The sequence below is a fragment of the Heterodontus francisci genome, unplaced genomic scaffold (genome assembly GCF_036365525.1).
Source record: "Heterodontus francisci isolate sHetFra1 unplaced genomic scaffold, sHetFra1.hap1 HAP1_SCAFFOLD_176, whole genome shotgun sequence".
In the NCBI taxonomy this organism is placed as follows: Eukaryota; Metazoa; Chordata; class Chondrichthyes; order Heterodontiformes; family Heterodontidae; genus Heterodontus; species Heterodontus francisci.
Window position 1 is genome coordinate 2,234,051 of NW_027141945.1, and position 12,275 is coordinate 2,246,325.

The window sequence follows — 12,275 nt, forward strand, 5'->3', positions numbered from 1 at the left end:
CACCATCCTGCAATGAAAAACACCAACAAAAACCTTTTCATTAACATCTTTATCCAACAACTCATCCAATTATACAAACAAAACTGAACTATTCACCCTTGTGTATTCCCTTAGTGCCTGTCTTGTGGCTTCCCTCGACTTGTCTACTGCTCCGACACAGTGTTTCCCCAGTGACTGCAGCATGGCTGGTGGAAGGCTGCTGACTTTCACTGGGGAGACTGCAGATGGCCTTGCAGGACGTCCTCGAGCAGCACAGGGCTTTGCGGGTTCGTAGTCGGATTGCACCACCTCGACATGGGCAGCAGCAGCCTGGGCTGGCTGATGGGGAACAGCAAGGACACTAGTGGAGTGGCAGTGAATGGAGGACAAATACTGTCATCCTGAGCGAGGACAGCAAGTTCATGCTCCACAGAGACACTGTCACTGCCAAGGGGCGACACCTCAGCAATCCTGGTAATCTACTGGATCACAGTTTGCTGGAATGCTGTGAGAGCCTGCAAACCCCCTTTGAACACTGAGATCCATAGCCATGATAACAGCTGTCGGATCCTGCCTGGCAGCAAACATGGATCTCATGTCCTCAATCTGTGCTTCCACTGCAGCACCGAGACTTTGGGTGTCTGCCGTCTGTGCTGCAGTGGAAGCTGAGACAATGGTATCAGACTCTGTATCACGGCTGGGTCCACTAGTGCTGTCATGGAGTTAGTGACCACTTCCACAGGGGAAAGAATGGGCTTCAAGCTCTGTGAAATGCCCTGTGCCATATTGGAGATGGACTCCTCCGTGTTCCTTGACAGTGACAACAGACTGTCTGACAGGCCTGTCAATGGACCAAGTATCTCACTGTACATATCCATCAGCATTCTCCTGTATGCTGTTCCAGCAATGTTCACATCTGAGTCCTGTGTATTATAACTCGTTTGTGACCTCGCCCTCTGGTGAGCTGACACATGAACTATCCTTTCCCCCTGGCCTGGCTGCAGCTCACTTGTGCTCGGTGACTCACCCCATGCAGATTGTGTCTCTATACCAGCCTCTAAGGTTGACACAATGCAAGTATTTGATCTGGTGACTGTGAGTATCAGACCAAGTGATGGGGCTTCACCATCAGTGCTGTGCTGCTGCTCTCTCTCTCTGTCTCCTGGATCTGCTGTGACTGGGAAACTGGCAGTCTTGGGTTATTATCAGATAGTATAAAAGGGAGGGTTCGGTCAGGGATTGAGGGTGGGATGGAAAGCAGGAGGTCCATGGTCCCGCCATCTGCAGCTTGTACATCATCCCAGACAGCAGGATGAGGGGGAGGTGGGAGTTAAGAAGGGACATAAGGCAGGAACATAGCATCCTCCTGAATGCTCTCGGTGATGCCGGATGCTACGGGCTCTGTCACAGCCGGTCCCATGATGTGGAGAACCACCTCCTCCCTCAGGCTCAGGGGATTAAGGTATGCCTGGTCCCCGCCGGTTCACTGCTGCTCCCTATGATTATGGGCCACCTTGTCCTGTAAGAGAGAGGGCATAATGTCAGTGACTGTGTTGCACTGTGTTTGGGTGCTGTGCCTTCCATAGCTGAATAGCTGGAGATATGTGGAGGCAGTGAGAGATGGGTGTGAGGCTGGTTATCAGTGGAAGGTGTGTGAGGGTAAGGTGGAGTATGTGCATGTCAGGTGTGAGTCCTGAGTGTTAGGGACTGCTGATGGGTGAGTGATAGGGGTGTGTTATATTGAGCAGTGTGAGAGGTTGGTGGTGTTGAGGATAGGAGATGCCATGTGGTGATGAAGTCACTGACATTTACCAGCCGTGTGAGCTCATTAAACTTCTTCTGGCTCTGCTGCCAGGTCGTCGGGGCCATAATTCTTGCATTCACCTCCGTGGCCACTTGCTCCCATTCCCTTCGGAGGGTGTTTCTTGAGGGTCTCCACACCACCCTACAGAAACATGGGCTCTCTTCTCCTGTTACTCTCCATGACTAAGGCCTCCAGCACCTCATTCGTGAGCCGCAGAGCCCTCTCTCTGTCCTAGTATTCCATTTACCTTGTCTCCAATTGCAGCATTCACAGTCAGCAGCAGCAGCCTCCTGTGATTCAGTGCAGCTTCCCTTCAAGAGGGACAGACTGTCTTTAAGAGCTGAATGCTAGATGAAAGACGAGCCAGTCTCACACACAGTTAGGCTCCTGTTAAATGTGCAGGCAAACAGCAGCGCGGGTCACCATGGGCGACACGAATTTTTCATGGAAATGAGGACATAGCAGGAGCTTTATGTGTCACCTGCCACAACAGGAGCGGGCACGTGCGGATCATGATCCCTCTGCCGACAAAGCGATGCTAACCCGATTTTCTCGTTCTTGCTATTTCCCTTTCCGTCATTCACACTTTCCCCCTCTCTCTCTCTCTTCACTCTCTCTTTATTGCTCATAGAATCAGAGATTGATGCAGCACAGAAGGAGGTCTGTCGGCCCATTGTGTCAGTACTGTCTCTTTGAAAGAGCTATCTAATTAGTATTAATAGAGGCCTGGATTGAATTGTCTCTTTCCTGCTGTGTAAGTGGGACTCAGTACCACTCCAGCTGGTATTAATGGTGGTCTGTAATGAACTGTCTCTTTCCTGGTGCTTGAGTGGAACTCAGTTCCACTCCAGCTGCTATTAATAGAGGTCTGGTTTGAATTGGCTCTTCCCTGGTGTGTGAGTGAGACTCAGTACCACTCCAGCTGGTATTAATCGGCACAGTGGCGCAGCGGCAGGACAGTGGTGCAGTGGTTCGCACCGCAGCCTCACAGCTCCAGCCACCCGGGTTACTGCCTGCGTGGAGTTTGCAAATTCTCCCTGTGTCTGCGTGGGTTTCCTCCGGGTGCTCCGATTTCCACCCACATGCCAAAGACTAGCAGGTTGATAGGTTAATTGACCATTATAAATTGCCACTAGTATACGTAGGTGGTAGGGAAATATAGCGATAGGTGGGGATGTGGTAGGGATATGGAATTAGTGTAGGATTAGTATAAATGGGTGGTTGATGGTCGGCACAGACACGGTGGGCCAAAGGGCCTGTTTCAGTGCTGTATCTCTAAACTAAACTAAAGCTATCTAATTAGTTACTCTCCCCTCCTCTTTCCCCAGACTCCTGCGTTTTTTCTCCTTTTCAAGTATTTGTTAAATTTCCTTTTGAAATATATTATTGAATCTGCTTCCACCATCTCTTCAGGCAGTGAATGCCAGATCCCAACAATTCGCTGTATAAGAAAATTCTTTTCATTTCACCTCTGGTTCTTTTTCAATCTGTGTCTTCTTAATACTGAACTTTCTGACACTGGAAACCGTTTCACATTAATTATCCCATCAAAACCCTTCATGATTTTGAATTCTATATTAAATATCCTCTTACCCTTCATTGCAACCCCAGCTTTTCCAATCTCTCCACGTAACTGGTACTCAGATCCCTTGTACCATTCCAGAAAATCACCTCAGTATCTTCACTAAGTCCTTGACATCCTTACCAAAGTGTGGTGATCAGAATTGGACACAATTCTCCAGCTGGGATCGATCCAATGATGTATAAAGATCAGCATTTCCTCCTGAGTTTTTTTTACTCTGTGCCTCTCTCTCACACACCAAGGACACTACATGTTACCTTCAAAGATCTGTGTGTGCACAGCCCAGGTCTCTCCAATCCTGCACCCACTTTATAATTGTACCATTAAGTTTATATTGCTTCTCCACATACTTCCTACCCAAATGCCTCACTTCACACTTCACTGTGTTAAATTACATCTGCCATGTTCCTGCCCATTTTACCAGTCAGTCCCTGTCTTCCTGAAGTCTGTTTCTGTCCTTATCACTGTTTGTTAACATTTCTGAGTTACCTGCCATCTGAAAACTTTGACATTATCCCCTGTGTACACAATCCCATTGCATTAACATACAGCAACAGTGATCCCAACAGTGACCCTGGGTAAACCCCACTGTACTTCCCTCCAGACTGAACAGCAACCATTCTCCACCACTCTCTGCTTTCTGTCACTTAGCTAATTTCCTGCAGGCTGCCATTGTAAATTTATTAATAACTTCCATTTATGTAGCGCCTTCATGATCACTGCATGTCCCAAAGCGATTTGCAATCAATGAGTACTTATTAAACCCTAGTCACTATTGTAATGTAGGAAAGATGGCAGAAGATTTCCGCACAGCAAGATCCCACAAGCAGCAATGTGATAATGATCATATCTTTAACATCCACCTGAGAGGGCAGATGTTGGTTTAATGTTTCATTCGATAGACGGCACATCTGACAGTGCAATACTCCCTCAGTAATGTCACTGCAGTGTCAGCCTTGATTCTTGTGATCAAGTCCTGTTACTTGTTTCTTGCGATCAAATGACACTTGATCCTAGAAGCTTGTGACTGAAAGGGGAAGAGCTACAAACTGAGCCACTGCTGTCATTGGTCCTTTAATCCCATGTGTTTCTAACTTGGTAACATGGCTGTTATGTGGTACTTTATCAAACGCCTGTTTAAAGGATAGGAATATCAGGAAAGTAGAGGCAAGAACAATCATGGAAACATAGAATAGCATTGCACTGAAGAAGGCCATTTGGTCCAACATGTCAGTGCTGGCCCTTTCGAAGATCTACCAGTTAGTTCCACACCCTGGCTCTTTTTTATATTCATTCATGGGATTTGGGTGTCACTGGCTTGGCCAGCATTTATTGTCCTTGTTGCCCTTGAGAAGGTGATGGTGAGCTGCCTTCTTCAACCGCTGCAGTCCATTTGGAGTAGGTAGACCCACAGTGCTGTTTGGAAGGGATTTTGACCCAGCGACAGTGAAGGAACGGCGACATAGTTCCAAGTCAGGATGGTGTGTTACTTGAACGGGAACTTGAAGGTGGTGATTTTCTTATGCATTTTCTGCCCTTGTCCTTCTAGTTGGGAGAGGTCGTGCGTTTGGAAGGTGCTGTCGAAGGGGCCATGGTGCATTGCTGCAGTGCATCTTGTAGATGGTACATGCTGCTGCCACTGTGCATCAGAGCTGCACCCATCCAGGCAAGTGGAGAGTACTCCTGACATCACATTCCTGACTTGTGCCTTATAGATGGTGGACAGGCTTTGGGGAGTCAGGAGGTGAGTTACTCGTCTCAAGATTCCTCGCCTCTGACCTGCTCTTGTAGCCACGGTATTTATATGGCTACTCCAGTTCAGTTTCTGGTCAATGGTAGCCCCCAGAATGTTGATAGTGGGGGATTCAGCGATGGTATGCCATTGAATGTCAAGGGGAGATGGTTAGATTCTCTCTTGTTGGAGATGGTCATTGCCTGGCACTTGTGTGGCGCAAATGTTACTTGCCACTTATCAGCCAAAGGCTGGATATTGTTCAGGTCTTGCTGCATTTCTGCACGGACTGCTTCAGTATCTGAGGAGTCACGAATGGTGCTGAACATTGTGCAATCATCAGCGAACATCCCCACTTCTGACCTTATTATTGAAGGTAGGTCATTGATGAAGCAGCGGAAAATGGTTGGGCCTAGGACACTACCCTGAGGAACTCCTGCAGTGATGTCCTGGAGCTCAGATGATTGACCTCCAACAACCACAACCATCTTCCTTTTGCACTAGGTATGACTCCAGCCAGCGGAGGGTTTGAGATAATGAAGTAATGAGATCAGGAGCTGAGTGGCTCTAGCAGAACCTAAACTGAGCGTCACTGAGCAGGGTATTGCTAAGCAAATGCTGTTTGGTAGCTCTGCTGATGACACCTTCCATCACTTTACTGATGATTAAGAGTAATTGGCTGGGGTGGACTTGTCCTGCTTTTTGTCTACAGGACATACCTGGGCAACCTTCCACGTTGCCGGGTTGATGCCAGTGTTGTAGCTGTACTGGAACTGCTTGGCTAGTGGTGCGGCAAGTTCTGGAGCACAGGTCTTCAGTACTATTTCCGGAATATTGTCAGGGCTCATAGCCATTGCAGTATCCAGTGCCTTCTGTCATATCTTGATATCACGAGGAGTGAATTAAGCCCTGAGAAACAGTACTGTATACTCCTCTCCACCTCCAGTCTGAACAATGACTGTTCACCACTTCTCTCTGCTTTCTGTCCCTGAGTCACTGTCATATCCACACCATCACTGTCACATTAATCCATGTCTTCCATTTCTGATAACAAGTCTATGAAATGTTATTTGTTTACAGGCCTTTTGAAATTCTATATACATAAATGGATATACACGAGTAGGGGAGGAACATGTTGGTATGGTTCTTCATGAATACTTTGGATCTGTCTTAACAAAAGGGGGGGACGATGCAGATATTGTGGTTAAGGAGGAGGAGTGTGAATTATTGGATGTGATATACATAGGGAGAGAGGAAGTATTAATGGGATGAGCATCCTTGAAAGTTGATAAATCACCAGGGCCAGATGAAATGTATTCCAGGCTGTCAAAAGAGGTGAGAGAGGAAATGGCAGAGGGTCTGACCATCATTTTCCAGTCCGCACTGGATACAGGTATAGTGCCAGAGGATTGGTGAACTGTTAAAATTGTACCTCTTTAAAAAGGGAGCAAGGGATAGACCGAATAATTGCAGGCCAGCCAGTCTAACCTCAGTAGTGGGCACATTATTGGAATCTATTCTGAAATACAGGATAAAGTGTCACTTGGAAAGGCACAGGTTAATCACGGATATTGAGCATGGATTTGATAAGGGAAGATATTGTTTGACCAAGTTGACTGAATTTTTCGAAGAAGTAGCAAGGATGATAGATGAGGGTAGTGCAGTTGATATGGTCTACATGGATTTTGACAAGGCTTTTGTCAAGGTCCCATGTGGCGTACTAGTTAAAAAGATAAAATCCCATGGAATCCAGGGAAATTCAGCAAGCTGGATGCAAAATTGTCTCAGTGACAGGAAACAAAGGGTGATTGTTGACGGGTGTTTCACTGACTTGAGGCCTGTTTCCAGTGACGTTCCACAGGGCTCAGCACTGGACTTCCTGCTTTTTTGCAGTATATATTAACGATTTGAACGTAAATGTAGGGGGCATGATCAAGATTTGTGCAGATGGTACACAGATTGGTCGTGCGGTCGATAGCGAGGAGGATAACTGTAGGCTGCAGGAAGATATTGATGGCAGAAAAGTGACAAATGGAATTCAACCTGGATAAGTCTAAGGTGATGCAATTGAGGAGGTCAAACAAGGCAAAAGGATAGACGATTAATAGGAAAATACTGAGAAGTGTAGAGGAAGTGAGGGACCTTGGAGTCAATGTCCACTGATCCCTGAAGGTAGCAGGTCAGGTCGATAAGATGGTTAAGAAGGCATATGGACTCCTTTCCTTTATTAGCTGAGGTATAGAATACAAGAGCAGGAAGGTTATGCTGGAAGTATATAAATCATTGGTTCGGTCACAACCTGAGTACTGTGTGCAGTTCTGGTCACCTCATGACACAAAGGACGTACTTTCACTAAAGAGGGTACAGAGGAGATTTACGAGGATGTTGCCTGGACTGGAAAAATGCAGCTATGAAGAAAGATTAGATAGGCTGGGGTTGTTCTACTTGGAACAGAGAAGGCTGAAGGGAGACCTGATTGAAATTGACATAATTTCGTGGGGCCTGGATAGAGTGGAGGTGAAGCATCTATTCACCTTAGCAGAGGGATCAGTGAATAGGGGGCAGTGACTTAAAGTGCTTGGTAGAAGGACTAGCGGGGAATTGAGGAGAAACTTGTTCATCCAAAAATGCAGAATTGGCTCAGTGACAGGAAACAAAGGGCAATTGTTATAATAAAAGCAAATACTGCAGATGCTGGAAATCTGAAGTAAAAGCAAGAAATGCTGGAAATACTCAGCAGGTCTGGCAGCATATGTGGAGGGAGAAGCAGAGATAATGTTTCAGGTCAGTGAAACTGTAATTGTTGACGGGTATTTTAGTGACTGGAGGACTGCTTCCTTTGGCATTCCACAGGGTGCAGTCCTGGTTCCCCTGTTTTTATTGAGGGTCTAGAACTTACTGCCTGTAAGGATAGTTGAGGCAGAATCCCTCCACTCATTCAAAAGGAGTCTGGATGTTCACCTCAAGTGCCATAATCTTCAGGGCTATGGATCAAATGCTGGAAGGAGGGATTAGAATAGGTGGATCATGTATCGGCCGGCACAGACAATGGGCCAAGCGGCCTCTTTCTCTGTCTTAAACTTTCTATGAGTATATTACATGAAATACGCTATCCTCATTAACACTCACAGTTATGTCCTGAACGAACTCGATCAAGATTATCAGAAATCATTTTCCATTAACCTATCCATGCTACTTGTCATTGATTAACCCATGTTTTTGCAAGCAAGATATATTTTTGGGCTGGGTTATGACATCTAGAAGTTTCCAACCACCAACGTTAGACTGATAGTTACAGGGTTTATCCAACCTCTACTTTTTTAAACAGTGTAACATTTACAACCCTGCAGTCATCTGGCATCAATCCCATATCCAAGGAGGATTGAAAGATTCTGTCCAGTGCCTCTGTTATTTGCACCATTCCTTCCCTCAGTAACTATCATACATCCCATCCAGACTGGATAAATGTTCTACTTTACTGCGGCACAAAATGTGTTGGATTGAAAGGTGTTAACTGAACCTGTTTGTTCAGTGACTGTAATTAATGTCAGTCTCCATGGACCTTAATGGTGTCACTGGGGGGTTTCCCTCTTCTATTAAGAAGGACTCCTTTCAATGTGTTATCCTATAGTGTCAGCGGGAGCATCAACCCCAGCACTAACAGGGATCAGCGGCTGCAGTGAGAGGGAGAGGATAGAGCAGAATCTGAACAATAGATTGGAATGTTACAACAATGTGTCAGAATCCGAGAACAATAGATTGGAATGTTACAACAATGGACAGGAGTTTATCCAATTGGTTTGGCCTGGTTACTGCAGATTATTATTGGATACCATTAGAATACCGGCTCTATTATGCTCTGAAGATGATTCAATTTATTTACTATCCCATCCTCGCTATTATTGGTGGCCCTGGTAAGTCTCTGTATCCAACTATTAGATTCATAAACCATATTTCACTGATTTAGTGTTCTTGTCATTTAAATCGTGAGAAGACTGAAACCATTATCTTCAGTTTCTGTCACAAACTCCATTCCCGGTCCATGATCTGCATCCCCTCACTGGCCGTTGTCTGAGGCTGAACCAGGAAGTTTACAACGTCTGGTATCTGTTTAATGCTGAGCTGAGTTCATCCCCATAGTCCCTCCATCCCCAACCCTGCCTATTGTTATGGCCAGGTGAGGAGGGGTCAAAGTCGCTCGTCTTTATTTGACCACAACAGTGTTTGTCCTTTATAAACAGTGAATATGCTGAACGTCTGAGTGAGTGTTTTACATTTTACCTTTGGTGTGATGGTGGAGGGACCGATTAGACGGGTTCTCTTGAGTTTAAACATGAAAGAGGTGAGTTTATTACACTTAACAAAACAAACCCGATCTAAATAAAATCATTAAAATAAATAGAACGCATGTATGCACTCACTCACACGAGAATCACACAGAAGTAGATTACAGAGTGAGAAGTAAATTTGTGGTTGGATTGGAGTCCAGAAGAAATATTTTTAAAACAAATCTCATTCTGTGAGGTTTGACTATTCCGTGGTCTTCCTGCTGAAGTTGTAACCTTGAAATCTTTTTCTGGTCAAAGTGCAGTTTGTCACATGGTCCACATGGCTCAGGGATTTATTTGAGGCAGACTTGTAGCAGGCTTTCTTCCCCTGGTTACTCTGTCTGTAGCAATCTGTAGGCTTGGAGGGCCCACAGTCGCATGTGGTTTTCAAATTTGTGATGTTATCTGGAGAGAGAGACGGAGAGAGAGGGAGGGGTGTGGGGGGAACACAGCCCTTCTGCTTCAGCACATTTTGAATCACTGACTTGTCTGTTTTTGTCCAGGGGAAACTCTCAGCTTTCACAGAGATAGACAGTCTCCTGACTGCCTCAGTGCATTCGCTGAACCCTTACAATGAGATTCAATGTTAGGAACTTCTATCTGTCCAGGGCTCAGGATACCAGTATTTACTCTTGGAGGAGTGTGCTCTTTCAAAGTCAATGTGTCAGGATGACATTGTATGCCATGTTAATGAATGTAATCTAAGGTAATTCAATCACTGGAGCAAGCCAATGATTTGGGTCCAGGCTCATCAGACATGTATCTCCTGTTGTAGGATTTAGAATGTGAAAAGGTGTTTCAGATGCCAATTGCGGTGGCCATCTTGGCTGCCAGTTTTTTCGAAGGATAGCTGCAAGTTTTTTTTTCTATTAAACGTTTACTGTAAGTTTCCAAACGATGAATTAAATTTCATAATTTGGCATATTGTGTTATCTTGACATCGCCACAGCACACGGGGAAAAAATGTGATAACAAGAACATTTCATTGCTGAATTGTGGGAATAAAAAGAAGAAAGCACACATTCATTCTCAATAATCACTTCCCAAACTGACATATTAATCTTAGAATTACTGCAGCTGCCATTGTCTGTTACAGTTGGACTGATTTAATGTTTTGATGTTTTGTCTGGGATGGTTATGTTTCGGAATCGACCCTGGACATTGCATCAGCGATTGCATTTTTTTTTCTCTCCTGCAATGAATCTTTAACTTATCAGGTTCCTTCACCTTGATAATCGTTCTCCCTAAACCGACAGTGTGTAACAAACTGTCTTTTTAGACCCTGTGAGGTGTCTGGGATTTCCTCTGGGCCTTTGTTCTTGCTGAGTTTGGCTTTGCAATTGTTGGGTTTGATTAGCTTTGTGTTTGGGACCTGATCATTGTGTTCTTCAGTGGGTAGATCAACATTGACCTTACTTTTAGCTTTCTGCTGAGGTACACAAGTGCTGTTTACTTTAGGGTACTTTCCCTTCCCTTTTCCCTCCACAATGGGGAGCATCATTTTGCTAACCGGCCCCATGTCCTCTGGGATTTTATGGCTCGCAGCTGGCTGTCCATCTTTCACTGCACTCTCCTCCGGCACCTCGACTCGGTGAAACATCTCCCTCACTATTGGCTTGCCTTTTTGGGAACTTTCCTTTGTCATTGCATATTTCTGTAAATGCTGTTAGCTGACTTTTTAGGTTGCCTCATTGACCTGCATTTAAGAAGGAGAGTGTGTGGTCTAATTTATCTAACAATTCAGGGTTGGCAAACCGGAGAGTAGGGGATTACAGTTGGGAATCCTCCTGGCCCTCCTCGAACCTGTCCTCACTGTCCTTTTCAATCCTTGTGTCCTGACAGTCTGCCAGATCTGTACTTGTCTGTTCCCTCCACAGCCTTTGCTTTTTTCCTTTGGTCTGGGTGTCAATTAAATAATTTACCTGACTATTCATTTTGCCACTCGATATGGACCACTGAACCGTGATTTCAGGGATTCACCCTGCATTGGGAATAGTAACAATACATGGTCTCTGTCTTGAAATGTTTTGGCCTTGGCATTTTTACCTGCTTACCTTTTCATAACTGCCTGGGAGATCTTTAGGTGTTCTTGAGCAATTGCACAGGCTGTCGTGAGCCACTCCCAGAGCATGGCAATGTAGTCTAACATGGAAGACTCATCCCTGTGTCCCAAAACTTCTCCTTTATTAGTTTAAGAGGACCTCTCACCTCGTGTCCATAAGCTAATTCAAAGAGACTAAAGTCAGTGGACTCACTGGATCAGTTCCTGGTAACCAACAGGTGAAATGCCATCCCTTTGTCCCTGTCATGGGGTTCCTCATAGCAGTATGGCCTGATCATTGTCTTTAGGGTCTGGTGGTACTGCTCCAAAGCTCCTTGTGACTGTGGGTGGTAGACTTTAGCTGGGTTATGTCTAGAATACCCATGACCTTTTCTAAAATACTGGACGTAAAATGTGTGCCCTGATCCATCTGAATCTCAGCAGGTTGCCCAAAACGGGTTCGCCCCTCCACCACTACCTTGGCCTAGATAGTTCTTCGGAGGAATGGCTTCTGGGAATCGGGTCACCACATTCATAATGGTGAGAAGATACTGGTTGTCCCGTTTTGTTTTCAGCAGGTGTCCCACATAATCCACCTGCATTCTGCTGAAGGGTTCCACAAATTCTGGTATGGGTATTAGGGTGAAGGTTTTATTGCAGGTTGGGGCTTCCCCACAACATGGCAGGTGTGACCAGTTTTACAGAATTCCACCACATCTTTGTGGAGTTGTGGCCATGTCAAAATGTTGCCTTATGTGGGCTTTATATTTTCATACATGAACATGTACTGTCATTGGAAGTTCGTGGGC